The following is a 13,325-nucleotide window of genomic DNA, read 5'->3' on the forward strand; positions in this document are numbered from 1 at the left end:
ATTTCTCCCTTGATAATCTGCTTTCTTTGCAGGTAACTCCCTGGAGCTTTCCACATAAGGAAAGTGGAATAGCTGGTTGAAAAATTTGATGAAACCATTTTCCATTGGAAAATGCAGCTTTGCTGAGATTGAAACATTTCATGTGATCATGTCAAACTTAGTCAAAATAGATGGAGGAAATGTCAAAATGAATAGCTTTAACTTTCTCAGTAAAGTTGAATCTTTTTATTTTGGCATTAATATATTATTAAAATAAAATCCTCTGGACTTTTTGTTCTGCAGGAAATTTTGAACTTTTTCATTCTGAATCAGGGCCAAACATTTGAAACGTTCGAATTTTCTGCAAAATGGAAATCTGGTTTTCTGACTAGCACTAAAGAGGAAGATGTATTCTGGATACGTTTAATACTATGTACCCACTTTGCACATGCAATCACAACAGTCATGTGGCTAACTGGGTAACTGCTACACAAATGACCATAATTAACACTTACCACAAATTCATACACAAATCGGGTAAGTGCATGCACAAGCTAGGTATGCAGTTGCAGGCTCATTCCTGAAGCCCTCCATTGATGTGTGCTTCAGACAAGTATTCCGATCAACTTCACTCAGGACTGCAAGATTGATCCTCAGTTTGACTTGGAAAATCTCTCATTCCAATGGATGAAATTCTGCCACCACTTATGTCAATGTAAATGCAAAGCGACTTCAATAGATTTACTCCATAATGACACTGGTGTGTAATCGGAGCTTATGGTGTCAAATTCTGCTCTTGGTTTTCCCTTGTAGGCTCCCTAACTGTTTACAGAGAAGTGGTTTCATTTGGTTTTAAGTTTCTAGTTTTGCCATTTATCCCTTCACCTTCCCAGTTAACCAATCAAGTAAAACTAGAAAACGCATCTGAATTTTTTGGTTTGAATGTGTTTTCATAATTTATTTATTATGGTGCTGCAATTTGTGATTTCAGTGAGTCTGTAAATTATCATAACCTTGTATTAGTGGGGTTAATATGCTGAATTGTTATAATAGTACCCAGAAAGGGCAAGGAGAGACAGATCTCCAATGATATGGCTCTAAGTCCACATAGTGTTTGAGTGAGTAGGTAGTTTCCTCCCCCAGACCAGTCGCCAAGTTCTTCTTCAGTTCATCCATCTGCAATCTGTTCCCTCTGCTTCACATTGGTGATGAATTATACTCCACTTCCTCAGTCTAATCCTTTTCATTTATTTATATTTTATGGAGGAAACATAAAAGACGCCTCATAAAAATCCAACTGTTTTTGATAAACCTTGTCATGTGCAAATAATGGAGCCTTGTCAAGCATAAGCCCTGCTGGAAATTTATGCCTTCTAATAATAATAATAAAAAAGAAGAAAATCAGAAACAAATAAGGAATATATTGAATTAGATTCAAAGCATGTTTATCGCTTTTACTTGGTTGCTGTAAAGTATTTATATCTTTAAAAAGAAAAGTTTGTGCGTGTTAGTGTGACTAAAATACCATGCTGTGCTTGAACTCTGGAATCTTTCGTAGGATGGAAATATACAGTTCCTTATTCTTTATCCAGAACTGACTCTCTTGTTTCTAAGACTGGGGGTGGGGAGAGGGGTTTGATGTTGGGAAGAAACATTTTGACACTGAAGCATTCTGTTAATATGGAATCAGGCTAATGAGAGGTCTGGGCAATAAGATGAGTTGCTGTTCATTCAAGGATCAGTTTGGGTTTAGCAAACCCAATTTTGGAGAGACTGTTTTAAGATGAATTGGTCAGGGTCAGTTTTTACTAGAATACCAGAGTTCCTATAGCAGCAAGTATCCCTGATAACAGACAACAGGTCTACGTGTTGCCCACAGCTGACAGTCACATTTGTTATTCTTTGCAGTTTAAGTACACAGATAGAGACCTGATAATGTGTGGACAAGGATAAAATCCAAGGAAGCCCAGTCGAACTAGCCTCTAATTAAAATCTTCAGATATCTCTTAACTTGAAGCCATTTTATTTCCTATTACAATTTTTGCTTTGAAAATAAGGCAAAATTGAATGTTCATGGCTCACTTACAATACTACTAAACATTTATGTAGCACTCTATGTCAATGAATCAATGAGACCATTTGGGAAGCAAGGTTCTATGCAAAGTGAGTAAAGATGGCAAAATCTAATCCCAACAAATTATTCCCTCCATCTCTTAAAGAAAGCCAAAGCAGGCTTCTTACCAGTAAATAGTTGTCTGAGCAGATTTCTTGTGTGGATCCACACAAGCAGATATTAATTAGTACTTCCAAGAGTGAGGATCTTCACAGGAGTAGTAATTTCCTCATTTTGCAAATGAGGAAACCCAGTCAGAGGGATTAAGTGACACACCAGATCTGTTGGTTTGAGTTTCTGGTAGAGGTGGGATTAGAACATCAAAGGAACATTCTGATGATGCTTTTAAATTTAGAGCATCTACTGTAACTGGTTGTAGGGGCATATATGGGGGGTGAAAAGAAGTTTCCCTCTGAAACATCACCCTTGAGAACATCCCTGCACTGAGGAGGGAGGAGGGAAAGAAGGGCCCTCTCTGAACAGGTTCATTTAAGGGCCTACTTAAGATGTTTGGAGTTTGAGTACCTCAACTCCTGGGGCCCATATTAGAGTTGTGCAGAGAAAAAGAATTCCATTTCAGAGAGGATTTCAAAATTTGGTTTTATTCTGGTTTGGAACAATGCCCCAAATTTCAAAATCCTTCAAAAGGGGATGGCGCCCAGGCTCAAGGGCTGTTCCTGTGGCAGGTTGACCTGGAGTCAGACCCTGAAAGCCCTGGGGTCCCCAGCTCTGGGGCTGTTCATCTGGCAGGCTGTCAAGACCCTGAGAGCGCAGGCTGCTGTGGAGCTGTGAGCCTAGATGCATGGACTGATTCAAAACCCTGGGAGTTCTGCAGCAGGCTGAGAGATGTGTTGCAGAGGCTGTTGAGGACTTGGGTGGGCAGGATGGCAGGAAACCAGGAAGGTTTCCAATGGCACCCTACTTGCCTGCGTTCTGTTGCAACATAATCAATTAATTAAATATTAATTAAATAATTAAATAAATGATCTCTGGGAAGCGTTTAGATGTTGATACACCAGAATTCTAGGGTGGAAAAGCAATGTCAGAGAATTTATGACCTGCATCTACTCTGCTCTACTCAACGTCACGAGTCAGTGTTGAAAATGTAAAATTAACACATCAGGGATCCGGGAATATTAGTATTAATGCACTCTCTGAGATCAGACATCAAGTATTGAAACAGACACCACAGCATCTGCCCTGTGTGCACTGCTGTTACAGCTGACCTATGATGGTCGTCTTTCTACCAAAGAGGCCAAATGTTAATGCAAGAATGATCAGATTAAGACTGTAATTTACAGCATAGATCCACTATTGTAATGAAGTTTGCAACAAGATTGTAAATCCTTATCAATCAACTTTATTGAAGGTTTCGGATTATCCTCTTTAAATACTGTCGGTAGACTGTGTCTATAGCAGAAGGAAGAATTAATATACTTATCTATCTCCTGCCAAATTCTGAGTGGGGTATATAGGCACAGTCAGCTATGATACGTATCCCATCTGTCTCTCATCTCCCTGCCTCCCAGGCACAGTCAGACCTGACTTGACAGGGATAGCTCATCTTTGGTCCATATGTGTTGGATTCTAAACAGCGGTCAAACAGAGCCAAATGTGTTGCAGCAACAGTTTTAGACAAATTGGGCCTGATTCTGATCTCTCACTGGTAAAGCCTGTGTAACTTTATTTTATTTGAGTCATTACTGATTTACGCAATATCATGGAAACTAGAATCTGGGCATGGGGAGGAAAAAGGGAGCTTCAGGTCCATCCACTAGTAACCCTGTAGTTTGGCCCTCACAACTTGGAAGAGAATTGCTTTTCCAGTGTTTGATATCACCATATAGTGCTTTTGGATGATGCAACAGGACATGTTTTGAAGAAAGTAGTTATAATGCTAAGTGACCTAGAAGTTTATAGCAATGTGTATATTAATTGGAGAGCCTGGTGTAGAAAAAGGATGCAACAAAGAAATAATTTGAACATTTGTCTTGTATAGCATAGAAAATCAGTATTTTAGTCCTTGCTTATCTAAACAGCATGGCCTTCCACAATATGTATGGAGACTTGTCTCTTTTTTTTCAAAAAAAAAGTCATTGTCCAATATGCCCTCCTTCCTGGAAGGTGACATAAATCATCAGCCAGTCAGGGTTGCTTCTTGTTTTTAATTCTTTGGAAATATCAATATTAGGGGTCATATTTCTGAGGATTATGGGAAGATGAAGATGATGGTTCATGGGCAAGAAAGAATCACTCAGTCTTCCAACGGAAACTTTGAATGACTATAAGACACAAAACTGCATGAACCTGACTAAAATATCATGGCCCAGCTCCAGTTGTGAACATGGTCACTAGTGAGTTTATTGCTGTGATGTTAGCTTAGTTATTTTTTAGCCCCATGCAAATGTTCCGAGTCTGTTCCTGTGACGCAGGCATCCATTGTGATGAACATACTCTGCATTTTTTGGGGGAGGGCAGGGAGAAGACTAAAAAGGACCTTGTAAGGATTCTGGTGTCCTAGGCTATATTTTTCCAGATGTGAATGCACAAGATCTATGCACTAGCAAGCATGCTCACAAATGGTAGCAATGTAGGTGCACAATACTTCACGTGAGCATGTGGATTACACACACACATTTTTGTTTATGCATTACATCACTTGCTTGTACACATTAGTGAAAGAACACTAACTCACAGCTACTCCAAATGAGGTTCTATTGACCTCACCTGGCCACATAGTTTTCATGACACTCAGCTCCACCAAAAATGCCTTGAAATAAAGGAGACTTTCTGTTGATAGTATTCTAGACGAGGTGCTTAGCAAGTCAGACTCTTTATAGGGTAATGCAACCAACAGATGTTTTCTGGCCATGAGTGTGCAAATGGGCTGGGGGGAGGAGGGGTGTTGCAGGGATAGTACTTCATGACTGGTCATTCCTTGATGGCAACCCAGGATTCTGGCCACCTCCACAGTCTAGTGGGTAAAGAATCCTTTCACCTATTACCCTTGCAGGATCACTGCCCAAGCAGCCCAGTTTAGGTTGGGCAGGCAACTAAGAATTTGAGCTGTAAGCTTCCTGGTCTGTGCCAGGTGTCTGAAACCATTACAAGGGAAATGTGGAAGTTTTAACCCAAAAGAAAGAACAGATGTTTAAACATTCCTTTAACTGTAAACTAAAATTTTAAAGTCTCTCCATACATTTACTATCCTACATCTGTATATACAATGTGTGTATAATCTCTTTAAGCTGCTGAAAGGCCCACATTTCAAAAATAGGGCAGCTCCTTGTATCTTAGTCACTGTTGTGTACCTTTTTGATGTTGCTGCAAGCATGACATGTCACAACATATTCTTGAGGGGAGGCGAGGAGCATGAATCTCAGAAAAGAACATGATTGAGTGAGGTAAGGTCTGTCAGCCACAGCCCTGACTTTTCCTTGCAATTCTTGGTTCTAATCACACCCTCTAAGCTGGTATTGAGTCAGCTCTTTAAATACAGCATATGCCCTGTCCTACCATTCTATAACATGAGATGATAGACCCAGTAAATAATCCTATGCAACATAATGACATCAAAAGCCTTATCCTCTATTGTGATTCAGGTGTAAATGTAACTGGTGTTGGACTGGATAGGTAAATGTTGGAATAACTTTTTTGATATTCAGAACATTTCCCATGAACATCTCAAATACGGTTAGTAACGGCATGGTTAATATATGCTTTAAATACCTATGTTTGCCATTTTCTACTGGCTTAATTTGTTGTCAGTGAAAAATAATGGTTAATGAAAACAGTCCAGTGCAATGAAACTATAGAGTTGCTTAACAATACTAATTAAATGTTAAGTAGTAAATTAATTTAATGACAACACTCAAGCAGTTAACTTGTATTTTACAATAAATGCTGAAGATTGACAACTATGCCAGCTTCTGACAGCAAAAACAAGTGAATTTTACTGCTTTATGCTTACTATCCCCTAGTCCAGGTACTTACAATTTTAAAGTGGCACCTGAGGATAAAGAATACAGTGTGGTATTTAAGTAGCACAGGTGGTTAGGCAGGGTCTCTGCACTTCACCACCTAAATTGCTGATCTTCAGCATTGCCAAGATCACATCAAGCATTCAGACACAGAATAAAGCTGTGATCACAGTTCTGCTAAAAAGTAAATAGGCTAAGATAGTCTTTCTTTTTAAGGTGTGCACAAGCCAGCAATGCAGAGCTTCTTAGTTTGTTATTGTACTGCAGTGACTGAAGGCTTATTTGCAAACATGGCAACCATTATGCTTGGCAATAGCTTACATGGAGCCTTGGAGCCCACTTTGATATCATGTTGCTGTGAACCACAAGTAACCCTACTGAAGTCAATAGCGTTCAAGTTTCCAGTTCTTATTTACAGCAAGGGGCAAATTAAACATGGCCCGTTATTTTCAGGGAGGGAGGGCTGAGATAGCTGAATCTCCTATTATACCTACTAACCACAAAAAAAAACAACCAAAAAACAAGTGTGAACAATATTAATGCTAATATAACAGCAGGAGGACAAGGTCAAATGTCCAGTCTAATGGGATGGTGGAGGAGGAGAACCTTAGAAAAATGATTACTAATAATCTATCAGAACAAGACTCTTAATCCTTCCAGAGTCTACTAATATGTTAGCTAAGGCTACCTTTTATTCAGTTCTAAAGTTAAAACACTTTTTAGAATACTACTAAGTTTGTAAATACATTATCTTGCATGGGAAGCTGTAGAAAGCATCACAATGGAATGGGGGCAGGGTATTTAATGATAGGGCCAAGATAAAACCTCTAAATTTGGATCCAGAATTAAATTTACTCAAAATTTTGGATCCAGGGTTTTGGTTTGCCTTGTTATAGGGATATGGTGAGTCAAACAACACATCCAGTTTTGAACTTCCCCAAAGTTTGAATGGGGGTGGTTGTTCTTTTAATGAAAGGTTTTCATCTGGGTCCATCTTTTTGATATGTTCACTTGGTTCCCCCAAACCTGCCACCTTCCTGATCTTCAAGTATTAGTTAGAAGAGTTCAAATACACTGCTACCTTGATATAACACGACCCAATGTAACACAAATTCAGATATAACGCGGTAAAGCAGTGCTCCGGGGGAGGGAGGGTTGAGGCTGTGCACTCCGGTGGATCAAAGCAAGTTCAGTATAACATGGTTTCACCTAGAACATGGTAAGACTTTTTGGCTCCCAAGGACAGCATTGTATCGAGGTAGAGGTGTACAAATTTTGAATAGAACTGCTCAAAAATGTGAAATTTTCTTAATAAATATAAAAAGTGCAAAATTTCCCATAAAAATAAGTTTTTTGGTTGGAAAACATCTTTACTTCTGAAAACAAAATTTTCACCCAGTGAAATTTCCACGAATGATTGTTTCTTGGTGGATGTAAGTTTCTTTTCTTTTCTTTTTTTTTAATAACTCTAATTCTGAACTGCTTTAATAGACACTTTTGTGCCTCTGTAGATCCCAAGGAAACCAGTGGCAGACATATTTCAGTGAATATTCTGACAAACTGACAAGTTTGTCTTATGCTTTTTAATTCTATTGGTGAAAGCCAGTATGCTTTACTTAGGCATAATATCAGTGGGGGTACTGACTAAAATTTGCAGGATTTGATCCTGTGCTATTTCATATCACACATGGATAGAACACAAAGCTAATATAAGTTTGTCCACTTCCCCCACAAATTATCATTTGTATTGTGTACTATTTTCCCCCAGATACACACCTGACTCCCTTAAAGCATATACAAGTTCCTGTTGCTGGCCATGGCAATATGTGACATATTTTTGCAAAATGGGGACTATCACTTTATTCTAGTTGTACCCTCCTTAGCCTATTTTAGGGTGCCATAATCATTTCCCCATATTACATTGTGTGTCTAGATGTGTTCTAGGGTGATTTTTTTTTGCCATTAAGTACCATGCTGAAGACTAGTTTTATTTACCAGTATGCCAAGATTTTCTCATGCTTAGTATCTTCTAGCAAAGAAGTGTCAATTTACTTATTTTTTCTTCAGGATTCATTACCTGTATATTTTCTGTCTTAAATTTCAATATTACTTATCTGCCTATGCTCTTAACTTATCCACATTTTTGTTGGACTTTTATTGCCAGTAATTTTACTGACTTTCTTCCCCCAATATTCTATATTGGCATCAATTCTTTGATTTTCATAATGACCCTGAAGCAACAATGCACTTATCCAGATTTTTATGAAAACTGTTCTCTCTCAATGCAGCCCGAACTGAGCACTCTCAGTCCTAAGCACCACTTTGGCAACATGAAGGGGTCTGTAAAGCTGACAGAAGTCTCTAGGTATCTGTATTACCCATATTGGAAATCGCAGGAAGTATAGCATCTGCTAAATTGGCTCTCTAGCTCCTGCCCTGCACTGTGAAAGAATTGCAAGCAAAATGAGGAGTCATAGAAGGTCTTCTAATTCAGCAATCCACAGCGGTAACACAAATCCTCTGGGATGGCCACCATCTGGGTGTAACGTAGAGCAGTCCTGAGGTTGCCCTAAATCTATACTGACATCAAAATTCTTTATGGCTCCTCCACTCACCAGCTGTTGTGACTACCACTACTTATGAATACTTTGCCTTAGCCCTTAATAAGGGTAATGAGGAGATTTGGGGTAGTACCAGGGTGGCTAATGGAAATGAGGATATGGAAGTAGAAATTACTACATCAGAGATGGAAGGAAACTCAAACAGCTTAATGGGAGTAAATTGGGGGAGCCCAGATAATCTCCATGCAAGGATATTAAAGGAACTGGCACATGAAATTGCAAGCCCAATGGTAAAGTAATGAATCTATTAACTCAGGGGTCATGCCCTATGAATGGAGAATTGCTAATATAGTACCTATTTTTAAGAAAGGGAAAAAAGGGATAGTTTGATCTTAATTGTACGCAAGGTCTTGGAACAAATTTTGAAAGAGAAAGTAGTCAAGGACATAGAGACAAATGGTAATTGGGATAAAATACAACATGGTTTTACAAAAGGTAGATCATTTCAGACCAATCTCGACTCCTTCTTTGAAAAGATAATAGATTTTTTGTTTAGACAAAGGAAATGCAGTACATTGGATTTCAGGAAGGCATTTGATACATGGGAAATTATTAGTTAAATTGGAGAAGATGGGGATTAATATGAGATTTGAAAGGTGGATAAGGAACTGGTTAAAGGGGAGACTGCAACAGGTCATACTGAAAGTTGAACTGTCAAGCTGGAGGGAGGTTATCACTGGAGTTCTCAGGGACTGGTCATGGGGCCAATCTTTTCAAATATTTTTTTTAATGACTGCGGCACACATAGTGGGAGTGTGCTAATAAAATTAGTGGATGACACAAAGTTAGGAGGTATAGTCAATATAGAGGAGGACTGGAATATCACACAAAAAGATCTGGATGACCTTATAAACTGAAATAATAGAAATGAGAAAGAATTTAATACTGCAAGGTCATGCACTTAGGGACTAACAACAAGAATTTTTGCTTCAAGCTGGTGACATATCAGTGGGAAGGGATAGAGGAGGAGAAAGACCGGGTGTACTGGTTAATCACAAGATGACTATGTGCTGCCAATGTGTTGCAGACATGAAAAAGGCTAATGGGATCCTAGGATGCATCAGGTGAGGTATTTCCAGTAGAGACAGGGAAGTGTTAGTACTGTTATACAAGGCACTGGTGAGATCTCATCTGGAATACTGTGTGCAGTTTTGGTCTCCCATGTTTGAAAAAGATGAATTCAAACTGGAACCAGTGCAGAGAAGGGCTAGTAGGATGATCAGAGGAATGGAAAATCTACCTTATGAAAGGAGAGCTTGGCTTGTTTAGCCTAACCAAAAGAAGGGAGATCTGAGGGGAGGTCTGATTACTCTCTATAAATACATCAGAGAGATAAATAATGGGGAGGGAGAGGCGTTATTTAAATTAAGTGCCAATGTGCACACAGGAACAAATGGATGTAAACTGGCCATCAATTAGTTTAGGCTTGAAATTAGATGACGGTTTCAAACTATCGGAGAAGTGAAGTTCTGGAACAGCCTTCTAAGGGAGCAGTGGGGGCAAAAAACCTACCTGGTATCAAGACTGAGCTTGATAAGTTTGTGGAGGGGTGGTATGCTGAAACTGCCTAAAATCATAGAACTATAGAAGATTAGGGTGGGAAGAGACCTCAGGAGGTCATCTAGTCCAATACCCTGCTCAAAGCAGGATCAACCCCAACTAAATCGTCCCAGTCAGGGCTTTGTCAAGTCAGGCCTTAAAAATCTCTAAGGATGGAGATTCCACCACCTCCCTAGGTAACCCATTCCAGTGCTTCACCATCCTCCTAGTGAAATAGTGTTTCCTAATATCCAACCTACACCTTCCCTGTTGCAACTTGAGACCATTGGTCCTTGTTCTGTCATCTGCCACCACTGAGAACAGCCTAGCTCCATTTTCTTTGGAACCCCCCCTTCATGTGGTTGAAGGCTGCTCTCAAATCCCTCCTCACTCTTCTTTTCTGCAGACTAAATAAGATCAGTTCCCTCAGCCTCTCCTCATAAGTCATGTGCCCCAGCCCCCTAATCATTTTTGTCGCCCTTCACTGGACTCTCATAGCATGTAGCCAATCTGTGACTTCTAGTAGCAAATATCTCCCAGTGGCTGGTGATGGGACGCTAGCTGGGGAGGGCTCTGAGTGACTACAGAGAATTCTTTCCCAGGTGTCTGGCTGCTGGCTCTGCCTATGTGCTGCACCCTATCTTTATACGGCATGTAGACCTTTCTAGCATTAAATCATCTTTCAGCACTTTCCGTCTTTCCCATTTGTATGCTTTCCCTCACTGCTTTATCCCCTTCAGTTTCCCCCACTGTTTCCCACATATTTTTTGCAGACAGAGTAATTCATGTAGTTATGCATCTTTACAGTGATGGCGTTTTTGAGCAATCCTCTTTTCTGCAAAGGAAAACTTTAAAACATTTCTGATATTAAATGCTCAGGCAGGTAAATGCATTTATCTTTTTGGAGCTGCATTTTTTAAAAAAACAGCTCTTGGGGGGGGGTTGCCGTATAATCAGACACTTTTTTCAGATATTTTAGTATGTGGTGGAGGCTGGAAAACTAGTTATTGTATCTTGTGTATGAGGACAATATGACCTTAATCGAAAACTTAAGATCTTTTGATATACTTTTCTAAACTGCCTATTTTCCTGGCACCTAGGTATTGTGTGAAAACTCTAGAAAACAGGAAATTCTTCATCCCAATTTCTGGATTATTTTTCAGCTTGTTATTTGAAGCCCGCTACTATGTCTTCCTCTGTTTTTATTGTTTAAGGGAATGATTTATTGAATAGGTGAGACTTTTCAGCTTTATCTGACAACAGCGCTCTTTCTAATTCCTTTGAGAGGGTGTCCTTGGGCCTACTTCTGCCAAGTCTATCTATGTATTTCCCTCATTCATTAAATTCGATTAGTCTGTACTGGGTAATTGTAGTTGCTGTGCCAGTCCTGAAAGCCAAGGAAGTTGTTGACCCCTTGGTCCCATTCCACTGACGGCTTTGTAGACCAGTAGCAGGACCTTAAATTAGGTACAATAGTGAATGATGTACATATAATAATGAATTATATACCAGCAGATTATGTGATCTGTTCATCTCAGAAGATGGGAAGCTCTGTTATGCAACAGCTCTAGTTTATTTAATACTTTATGTAGACCCAAATAGGGAAAATTCCAATAGATCAACCTCAAGGTTATGAATGCATGTACTACTTTGGGCCTGTTTTATCTGGGAGGGATAGATGGAGTCATCTTGCTAGAAAGTGTTTGGGGGAAAGATAAATTTGACTGCAGCTATGAGGTACTACATTTTGTGTGACCCCAAGGCTTGAAACTAATTAACTTTTGGAGGGTTAATTCTTAAAAGCACTTTCTTTTTTTCCAACTAACATTACTTTAGCTTTTCCTAGATTAGTTTGAGGTGGTTCTTCATCCATGCACTAAGATATCTGGGAGAGCACACTGTAGTGGATGAGCAAGATTTATCACTGCCATACTGCTAGCATTGCAATCATGATACCTTGCAGTCCAATGCCCCCTCATGTGTGCACAGAGAGCAGAGACAAGTCTGATTCTCATGGGACTTCGTATGTCCAAGCTCAAGACAAAGACTGCAGTTGCCTGCCATGATTATCTGGGATTTGTTGGGAAGGGATTAACCGGCTGTTTAGCATAATTCTGCCTGTTTCCTCTAGTACACGCAGGTGGACAGGAATGTTTATCAGTGGTGTCAAAAGCAGGAGATGGAGTAGATTAACACTGTTTAACTTCCCTTGTCATGAGACTATCCACTATTGCCAGCAATGCTATTTGCCAACAGTGCTATTTTTGGCACCATGACCTGGCCAGAAGACCAAATAGAAGGGGTCTATATATCAGCAGATTTCCAACATTGTTGGAGCTGCCTGACTACCACTGATTTTGATGCATCTGCTCAGTTTGAGATGGACAGTATTTAATGTTGAGCAATGAGTTTTCTTAGGAGGTGTTAGGCTAGTGTATGATTCAGGATGGCTATCAGAATAACAATTCTGTAATGAATACCCTTCACTGCATGCATAACATACAATGAAATACCATGGTGGCTGACTTGAACCTCTGCAATTCATTGTAGTGTGATCCAATAAAAAGAGAATCTAGTTTATACATATCCTGGTGCCACATTCATTACTGATGTCACTCCTTTGAATTGAGTAAGTATAAGTCTGACCTCTGGTGTCTTTAAATTATTCAGTCATGAATCAGAGTGCCATATGGGCAAATACTAGTTTCCTCCAAATTAAACTGGTCCCAAGTTTGGTTGGGAGTCCTAGTAGCATGGCCTGGTTTGTAGGCTGTTTGAATCACAGACTGTGTGGGTCTTCTGTTAAAAAGCAATAACGCATTTGGAAGACTATAATAAGCAAGCTGAAATCTAAATCCTATCTATAGTCCTTAAATTATAATGACCTGAAATGAATCAAAATAGTAAACTTCAATCAAGTACAGTGTCTTCACTTCCATTAGCGTGAGAATTATGTATAAATTCTCTCTCAAGAATGCATGCAACATCATAGGCTTGGTGGCCACCTGTGTCCAATTGAGATATGGAGACGAAATTATGCACTTACCTGTCACTATACTTCATCACCATTTGTCTGACTTATCCACCTGTTGC

Source organism: Chelonoidis abingdonii, chromosome 8, assembly GCF_003597395.2.
Source record: "Chelonoidis abingdonii isolate Lonesome George chromosome 8, CheloAbing_2.0, whole genome shotgun sequence".
In the NCBI taxonomy this organism is placed as follows: Eukaryota; Metazoa; Chordata; order Testudines; family Testudinidae; genus Chelonoidis; species Chelonoidis abingdonii.